Consider the following 10294-nt stretch of genomic DNA (forward strand, 5'->3'; position numbering starts at 1 on the left):
TCTTGGATTTTCATAGCCGGGGAGAACTTCTTCTTGACTTGGTGTAATGTCAGTCTCGTGTCCGCCTCCCGATGTTGGCCCTTCAATGGAGTTTTTAAATTGATTGTGGAGTGAATTCGATGTTCAGCCATGATTCTTGGCAAAGTAAGATTTTTCCACAGACGGCGCCAAATGTTTGTACTAGAAGTGAGTGTACGAACTAATGAGGTGAGAAGGTCGGAAATCCTGACTTCAGCATGTACAGAACCAAACCGGGTGAACAACCTACAAAACATTCTTCGATACTAAAGTCAGTAGTGCTTTTTGGTGATATGGAACAAGTGTCTTTACCTACTGGGTATCCTTCCTTTATATCTATTCTATGGAGCTGCCATTTTTTCAGCCTCTAATGCTTTTATCTTGCGTTACTATTGTTAGGATTTGACGGTTTTGACTTTAGTAATACAACCATTATGACGATTTCAACATTATCTCATAACGTCCAATTTTTATTTAATTATTAGTCTGTTATGATCTTATTTGGCCAAAATATTTATATACATAAATTTATAACTAGTTTTAAGAAATCAAATAACTCATCAAACTAAACGAAACAATAATATATAGCAATTAATTAATTTCGATTCAGTAGGGAGAAGGAAACAAACAAGAAGATATTAACCGGAGGCAAGTGATGTGATTGAATTAAGTTGCCATCATTTATTTATTCTCTACCAATTCATATCTGATGACTGATATGGACTATGACCGCCTATCCCATTATCTTCAAAAGCTTTGAAAAGATAATGTTAATGTTTGTCGAGTCTCATTACGTGCTAAGCTTTTATTTATTTATTTATTTATTTATTTATTATTATTATTATTATTGATTTGTCCGTGTAGGGGTGGCCGAGCTATAGCAATTCCGAGTAATGTATCGTTGAGGAGAGAGAGTTATACATCGGCCTGAATTAAACACCGCGGCGGGAATACCTGCAAAAGATACTTCGACACTCAAGTCAATAAGGAGGTTTAATGAATATGTTAAGCTAATATAAAACTGAAAGCAGAACTTGATCCTTAGCCGAGGTTGTATACTCGGCTTTATAGATGATGTTTTGCCCGTTGTGCGAATAGGTCCGAGATTCTGGGTCAGTTATTGAGTCTGTTTAAGGTGATCAAGTTGTGTTGACCACGTCTCTTTTTTCAAATTACCGGGCCCGACTTTATTGTTTTAGTCTGAGCTTTTTGGTGGCCGAGGTATAGGTTACATATCATAGCCCCCAAGCTTTCCTTGGTTTGGATAGAACAAAGGCGAGCTTTTAGTGGTCATATCGTATACTGTAACATCCCTTCCAGCAAAATACCTTGCTTAAGTCAGGGTATTTCTACTAGAAAGAACATTACGTAACCTTTTCTAGTATTAACTACTTAATTATCGAGCCTTTGTATCGATATCGCGATTCAGTTTTAAGAAAAATGCCAGAAAATTTTGTTTTTATTCATTAAAGACATGTATCGAGGATAAACATTGCAAATAATAATAACAATCACATAAGTATTATTAATAGTAATTCTTATACATAAGAAGTCATATAAACCCAAGTACAATACCTATCCCTCTGTTAAAATAAAATATCAAGGGATAATGGCAAGGGGACTCTATGAAAGCAATTAAAACCATAAAGAAAGCCTACTAATCGCTCGCAGCTTCAAATTGCGTCTTCAAACCTGTGTCACTGAAAGGGTGGAAAATTTGGGGGTGAGAACCAAACTACATGTTCTCAGTAGAGGTCGAGAATGCCGTGAAAGTAAAGAATAAAGCGCAAATAGTTAATTTCATTTAGAGACATTGAAAAGAAAACTACTTTCATTCGCAGTACTCATCGATCGCCTTATATAAACTTCTTTTGAAAACCAATGGCTCAACATTCAAAAATCTAAAACCTTCTTTAGAAGCATCAATTAATTATCCAAAATCCTAAACCCATATTTTCCTTTATATACGTCTTAAAAGTTTTCCTAGACTGTATGAATGACTAATTTGTTCCAAGCATAGGTTCATTAAGTCTATGCTGAACTAGCTTAATCTTTCACACTTTACTAAACCTCAAACACAAACCAATCACGGCCTTAGGCCCAAGCAATTCAATCAACACCCAATTCACTACAACCCAGCCAATCAGATACAAACACAAGTAAAGAGATTCAAACACAATCAAGAGCAATTACATCAAGTATAGCAATTAGCAGTTAAACAAAATTATTCACATAGGCAAACCAATTACAATATACACACCCAAACAATGTCACATAGATGCATATGATGAATGTCTAGTCCTAGTACATGCCATGAGCTCATGTGTCGGTTGGGTGCCTGCAATCCCGACATTTATCCGGTCACGAGTAATCCCGATTTTCCGAATACGATTTTCCGTTCCTAAATAAATGCGCATATGATAATAGCCGCTCATTTGAGACAGCCTCTGCTTACTGCAGGAAAATATATATATATATATACTCTGCTCTGCTCTGGGGAAGCGGAAAATGGCTGTAGGTAACTTAGTTTCCCTACAGAGGCTCTGGGTTGCATTAAGCAACTAATATATATTAAATATAGCTCTGGGTTGCATCAAGCAATATATATATATATATATATATCTCTTTACTCTGCTCTGGTTTCTCTTTTCTCTGCATCTCTTTACTCTACTCTAGTTGTTCTGTTCTCTATATCTCTTTACTTTTCTCTGAATACTCTTTCATATGTATCTATATTACTCTTTTTCTCTTTATCTCTTTACTCTTTTGTAATTGTAAATATGCAAGCGGGACAAAATCCACGTCCTTGCTAACAACTTTATAAACTAAATATATTTTCTCAAAAGAATCAGTAAAGTTATTATCGTTAAACAAGTCTCAAGTATTCATTTTGATTAAGTCCTTTTACTTTTATAAAAATTTCGACATAATCTCCTTTAAAAATAGGACTTAGCCACCCTTACGGGTTCCATCTTTCTCAACATTTCATCCGCCTCTTTCAGCAGTTTCCACAACAATATATATTCTAAAAAAAAACATTTGATAATAGTATAGAAAATCTATTTCTTAAATTCCATATCCAAAATAATTACCAACACAACTTGGCAGCCTGATTTCCATTTTATTTTTTAAAAATATCAAATGAATTCGGAATCACGCAAACTTTATATCCATACGACCGTCTCGGATTAAGCTTTCTATTAAACTAAAAATCATAATTTTTTGCTGACTCTAGGTTCAGGAATATAAGCAAAACCGTGACTATTCTGCAGTGTTTTAAAACCAGAAGACAGCAGCAGCATACAACATTCGAAATTTCATATAAAATCCAAATTAAATCCAACTACCTTCAAAATTAATATGGTTAAACATAACTTATCCAAATTTCTTTCTAAATTGGTTCCAGGGTCATACCATTTTTAATGAAGAAGTAACATAGCTTCGAAGTTAGGTAATTCTCTGCAGAATTCTGTTTTACAAATCATTGAACACAACCTCTTCCAAGTCCCATAACTCACTTATTAAAACATGGAAAACCCTGAAATTTAAATCACATATGCTCAACATACTTAATTTTCACCTCCAATTAGTTTCATCTCAATATCTATCCAGGATCAAAAGTTATAAACTCTCAAAATTACTAATTTAAGAAAACAGAATCTGACTTTTTCTGCATAATGCATCATCTTTCAAAAATTCATATCTTTAAAACTACAAGTTCAATTGTTCTGAAATTTTACGGTATTAAAATAATAGGAATAAAGTTTTATTTAAAATTAGTTCCATTTCAAAATTCAAACTGAAAAATTTACAATAGAAGAAACAAGTTGCTGCTGTGTTAAACGTTCTGCAGAAAAACCAGATTTGACATCCATAATTCAAAAATTTACCATAAATCATAAACTTAATGAAAAAGTCTCAAATTCACCAGTACAACTCCCTATATTCCCAAGCTTAATCCAGACTTAGTCCCACGCAAATCCATTCATCATAGAATTAGTTATAGATTTTCAAAGTTTCTAATTTCATTTAAGATAGTGCAGAAAATCAGATTCACGATTTAACCTTGAAAAATCATAACTAATGTTCCAGTTAATACGAAACCTTCAAAATTGAATCTCAACAATCACACTTAATATAATTTACTTAACATTTAAATTCTCATCATTTCAGTCACTATAGAGCCACTGATTCACTTTCAAAGTTGCCGTTTAATTTCAAGAGAACCTGATTTTCAGTAAACCATTTTGTATTCAAAATCCAACCCTTCAATACCCCTCAAAACCAATTCCAAATCAACCACCAACCAAGTTCATTAACATTACAATATACCAAATAACAACTTAGCGACCACAAATCCAACATTACCCATTAAAATTCAGAAATTCTCAACAATTAGTCATCAAACAATTCTCAATCCACATAATCAATCAATATCACTAATCAACAATTCCAAATCACAATCTCAACCATTCCAATCACAATTTCAGCCACAATTCAATATTCACATAATCAATCAATTACTCACAGCTATTAAATCTATTTGCAGTTACTCAATAAACCTTGTAGGCATTCTTAAATTAAAATTGTTTTAAACCCCCTACCTCAATTAGTCGAAACCGTCGAATTTAAATGTGGCGATCCCCTTCTTTTTCCAGTTTACAATAGCTAGTTCGGCCGGAACAGTATCAGTAACCTCAGTTCTTCTGGGGAAGCAACAACAATGACATCGGTGGTTCCGGATAAGGACAGCAATACCGAACAAAGACAGTAATGATTGGCAGCTAAGGAAGATAAAGAAAACGAGGCATGTTATAGTCAAGGCAATAGCAAACCAAATAATGGCAACAGAACACAACTCAATGCTACCAGGGAAAAGCAGAATAGAACAGCAACGGCAGAGTAACCTACGATGAACATGAAGCATGGAGGCGATGGAAACAATGGCGGCGGACCTTCGGTGGCGGCGACGCGGTGATAACAGAGATCAGACACGACAGAGCGGGTGGCACAGGCAGCCTCTTCTTTCTCCCCTGCGAGCTTCCTTCCTCACGCATCTCTTCTCCCTCGCGACAGTAATGACATCGCAACAGCAGCAGTGTGACAGGCTCGGTGGAGGCACAACGATGGTGACGCGAAAGTGCAGCTTCGACAGTGATGAAGGCGCGACAGAGACACAGCGGCGCTACCCTTCGCGCACAAGCTCTCCTCGTGTTTGTCCTCTCTCTCGCGAGCGTTCAGCTCCTCAACGGCTTCAAATCTGACGGCGATGTGACCTTGCTTCAGCGGCGGTGATGGCAAGGCGAGTTAGCAATGGCTGCACGGTGATGGGCATGAATAACGGCGCAGGCGAGGTGCTGCGGCGGCGAGCTGGACGGCGCAGAGTGCAGCTCCCTCTTCTCTGATTCCAAGCTCTCTATTCTCCCTTTCCATTTCTTTGTTTCTTTCTTTTGTTTGGGTGTTGGTGTTTTGGAAGAAAGGTGGGGTGGGGCTGCGTTCTGAGGCTGGGGAAAAGGGAAAAATTATGATTAGGGTTTCTGATGTTTGGGTGTTGGTGTTTTGGAAGAAAGGTGGGGTGGGGCTGCGTTCTGAGGCTGGGGAAAAGGGAAAAATTATGATTAGGGTTTCTGATTTCCAATTTGGAATTTAGGGTTAGAAATTAGGATTTTATAAAAGTATAAGGATAGATATGAATAGATATTTTGATAAAATTAAAGGGTAAAATCAAATATACTTTCTTAAAATATTTATCAACATATTACTAAGTTAAATTAATTATTTTTAATTTAAATTATAAAATAAGCATATTAATCACATTTGTATTAAATATAGTTTAAACTCAATATTAATTATTTAAATTAAATGATATAATTTTTTTTTTATTATTTTTTTATCACCGAAACTTTAATTTCAATTTACAAAATATCTAATTATAATAAAATTACTTAAACTTAAAGTATTTATAAAAAATCAATTTAATCATCCCTAATAAATTAATCTCTAAAGCTCAAACTAATAAAATAAACCATAATTTAATCATAATACAATTTTTTTAAATTAAATTATATAACACTTCCATTACTGAATTCTAATTTGAAATTATATAAAATAACCAATTATAAAAATTTACACAAAAATATTAATTAACTTAACTCCAAATATTAATAAAACTAATTTAATTACTCTTAATTGATTGATTTATAAAATAAGATATCAAATTAATAAAATAAATCGTAACTTTTTTAAAATAAAAGTTACTTAAATTAAATTGTACAATTCTTTCTTATTTTTCAATTACTAAAATTATACAAAATATTCTATTATAATAAAATTACTTAAAAATATTAATTGATTCAAAATAAAACTATCTTCGAATCTATTTAATTATTTCTAATAAAATAATTTCTAAAATTACAAAATTTAAACTTAACAAGATAAAATCACAATTTATTTATATTTAGATTTTCAAAAATGCGGGATGTTACATATACCTCGGCCATGAATTTGTTGTTGTGTCTATACCTTGTAGCCCCCAAACTCGGCTTGGTTCTGTGCAAAGATTTGAAACATTTTCTGCATTTAATTCCTGCCTTGTTCTTTGCGCCTTAAATGACTAATTAATTTGATATGTGTTGCGTGCTTCTAGGTTCCCCTGACCGTGTGATTGAGAGAAGTGTGAACGTGGTTTTCTTCAATGGTTAAGATTAAAAAACGTTTCATATGTAACTGCTTAGCCATTTGTTGTAATAACTGTGCCTGCAACCTTTGTTTTTTTTTGTTGAATAATTTTGCTTTCCTGAAAACTTTGTGTGTCTGGTCACAGAATGTCTAAAAAAAGTGAGTGTTAATTTTTTATCTCTTTTGTTACTCCCTACTTTTTTTTGTTTCTTCTGGTTGATGGAGAAAGAAAAGGTTGTGGTTGATGCGAATGATCCTTGTAGTTGGGTTAACCCAAGGGTTAGAAGTTATGTTTCTCAGTTTAATGATGATGAGTCTGTTAAACTTCTTGGCTCGGGTCTCTGGGTTAGGGAGGGAAGTGGTATTAATATAGAGATATTACCTTGTGGGAAGGGTGACCATGTTTGTGGCCGCTTGTCTGATTGGTCTTTCTTCTATATGTATAGTTGTTTGTTTACTGATTTGGGTGTTAGACTTCCTTTTACCGAGTTTGAGTGTGGTGTGTTGTATTGGTTGAACTGTGCTCCTACCCAACTTCATCCGAATTCATGGGTTTTGTGAGGGATTTTCAAGTTTTAATGGAGTTGCTAGGGCAGCCTCCTTCTCTTAGGCTCTTCTTTTCTCTCTTTCAAGCTAAGGGGGTTGGACGCAGGTTATGGGTTAATTTGAGTAGTCATCCCCGTCGTGCAATTTTCGGCTTGTATAAGTCGTCCTTCAAAGATTTCAAAACCATGTTTGTTAAGGTCAGGAGTGTTCTACAAGAGTTTCTTTTTTATCTAAATGAACATCTTGTGGAAAGGTTTCCCTTATTTTGGTGTCCCAAACCCTACCAGGTGTTAGATGTAGATGATAGGTTGCATGATGATAACATTGTCATGGAATTTCTTTTTGAGGCATTGGGCTCAAAGGGATTATTATCAATCGCTGAATTGTTGAAGTGAGACACTGATAGGCATGCTGTATTGGATTATATAGGTAATCCGATTTTCCTATGTTATTGCTTACATTTGTCTTGGTTTTGATTTTGTGTTGTATTTTTTACGTAGCCGAGAAAGCCCCCACGACCACTACTGCTGGGTTGAAGTCTTTCTTCAATCAGTAAAGAAAGAATGAGATGGAGGGTTCAACGACCAATGCGGAGAAGGTAGTAGGAGCTGCTGTGGCACAACCTGTGCAAAAGCCGAAACGAAAAAGGGGCCAGGTAAAGGAAAAAATTGATGAGGGTTTTGAGGGTAAATGGGACTCTTCCTTGAACCTTGAGATGGTCGAGTCTGCTTACGAGTCCCAGAAGAGGCTTCATAGGTATGTTGAGGATGAACATGCTAGGTCATTGTGGGGGCAGCTCTTCCCCTTCGCGACTTTGGCTGATGAGCTCTGTCGGTTTCCTGATGATGTGAGGATGATAAATAAGGTTGGCCGCGCTGGAACAAACCGATTTCTTCAGGTTGGTATAATTGCTTTTGAGTTTTTGGTTTTGATTCTGGTTCCTCTTCTGATGTTGCTATTTGTTTAGGTGATTGGTGCCCAAATTGTGGCTATTAGGAGGGCTCAAGAGCTTGCTTTTGACAAGGAGCAAAAAAAAAGCTCAGGACATTGCCGAGCTTTCTTCGGCCATACAGAAGAAGGAGAACTATTAACGAGCTCTCTTCCTCTTTGAGGCAGAAAGAATCAGAGTTTGCCGAGGAGAAACGTCTTCAGCTGTCCTCTGCTGAACAAGCAAAGAATGTAAAAGTTAAAAATGAATGATTGGAGTTTAGAATCAAAGAAGCCTTTGTGCAAGGTTTTGATCGGGCTATATCCCAGGTTAGGGTGTTGTTCCCTGAATCTGATGTGTCAAAACTTGATGCGACTAAGGTTGTTGTGAATAATCATCTTATGGACGATGAGGCTGCGGTGGAAAATGAGAGCGAAGAATCAAGCATTGGCGACAAAGTGGAGTAGATCGTTTGTGTTTATGTTTTGTTTTGTAAACTTGTGTATGGCCTTTTGCCAAGGATATTTGCTTGACCGTTTTGCTTTTTGGATATTTCCTTGACTGTTTTGCTTTTTGGATATTTCCGAGTATGATGCTCGGGATTATGTTTGTTGATCTCCGAGTATGAAGCTCTGTTTATTTTGACTAGTAGTATTTGGATGTTTGTTTTTGAAATATAAGATATGTTAGTTACCAGAATTATGATAACTTAGATATTTAGATTGATGGAAATAGTAACGATTGTTGTACAATGACTTGTGGTGTTCGGCCTCGTTAAAACCCACCTCGAGTAAAACCCATGTTTTTTGGGAAAAAACCTTCGAAGCGGAAAAAAGAGTACCATCATCTGCTGATTACAGTAGATGCTATGATTGGTATTTCCTTAGGGAGGACACATTCCATGTTCCTGGAATTGGATCTCCCTTAAGTGTTTCTAGCTTGTAAGCCCCCTTGCCGAGGTTTTTGATTACTCGGAATGGCCCTTCCCAATTTGATGCTAACTTCTCATGTGCTGGAGGTTTCCGCGATTCCTCTGTTCACCGCAGTACGAGGTCTCCTTCATTGAAAGTTCTTCAAAGGACTTTTTTATTGTGTCTTTCTTCTATAAATTTTTTCATCGCTCGTTGTCTTATTGCTGAAGTATCTCTTTCTTCCTCTACAAGGTCTAGTTCGGCCATTCTAGCTTGTAGGTTATTTTGTTGGTTGTATAGCTCGGTCCTTAATGTGGGGATGCCGACTTCTACTGGGATTAGTGCTTCTACTTCATATACTAGTTTGAAAGGAGTTTCTCCTGTAACAAACTGGATTGTTGTATTGTAACTCCACAGGATTTCCGAAATAAGGTCGGCCCACTCGCCTTTTGCATCGCGAGCTTTTTCCTTAAACCCTGCAAGATTACTCTGTTAGCGGACTCAACCTGTCCATTAGTTTGTGAATGTTCAACCGAGCTGAAATGGTGTTTAATGTTGAAATTTGTTAGGAAAGAAGCGAGTTTATGATCTGTAAATTGTCTCCCATTATCAGAGACTATTTCTCTAGGGATGCCATACCTACATATGATATTTTTTTACAGGAAAGATCTCACCTTGTTTGCTGTTATGTGTGCTAGTGGCTGTGCTTCTATCCACTTAGAGAAGTAGTTTATTGATACTAAAAGAAATTTTACCTGTCCTGGTGATGAGCGGATATTTTAAAAGCTTTTTGACATCATTTTCATATAGTTTTTAGTAGTTTTTATTTAGTTTTTATTAAGTTTTTATAGGTTTTAGTGTTAAATTCACGTTTTTGGATTCTACTATGAGTTTTTGTATTTTTAGGTAATTTCAGGTATTTTCTGGCTGAAATTGAGGAGTTGGGGCAGAAGTTTGATTTAGAGACAGAGAAAACACTGCAAATGCTATCCAGATCTGACCTGCCTGCATTCGGAAGAGCTTTTCTGGAGTTACAGAAGTCCAAATGGAGCGTTCTCAATGGCTATGGAAAGCTGACTTCCAGAGCTTTCCAAAACTGGCATCCAACGCCAGCTTCCTACCCTTTTCTGGTGTCCAGCCCCCAAAGAGCAGAGCTCAGCGTCCAAAGGCCTAGAGATGACTCCCTAGCTGGCATTCCACATACAGAAGACCT

General features: G+C 36.1%; 1 long non-coding RNA gene across 1 annotated transcript; it reads right to left on the reverse strand.

Moving 5' to 3' along the window:
- Positions 1-1517: 1517 nt before the first annotated feature.
- Positions 1518-5643, reverse strand: LOC107629561 (uncharacterized). Its single transcript, XR_001617988.3, has 3 exons — positions 4930-5643; positions 4623-4802; positions 1518-1718 (listed from the first exon to the last, which is right to left on the reverse strand). It is a non-coding gene; the product is annotated as an uncharacterized LOC107629561 (long non-coding RNA).
- Between the last annotated feature and the right edge of the window lie 4651 nt (positions 5644-10294).

This window comes from Arachis ipaensis, chromosome B1 (genome assembly GCF_059453495.1).
Source record: "Arachis ipaensis isolate K30076 ecotype BB chromosome B1, ASM5945349v1, whole genome shotgun sequence".
Taxonomy (NCBI): Eukaryota; Viridiplantae; Streptophyta; class Magnoliopsida; order Fabales; family Fabaceae; genus Arachis; species Arachis ipaensis.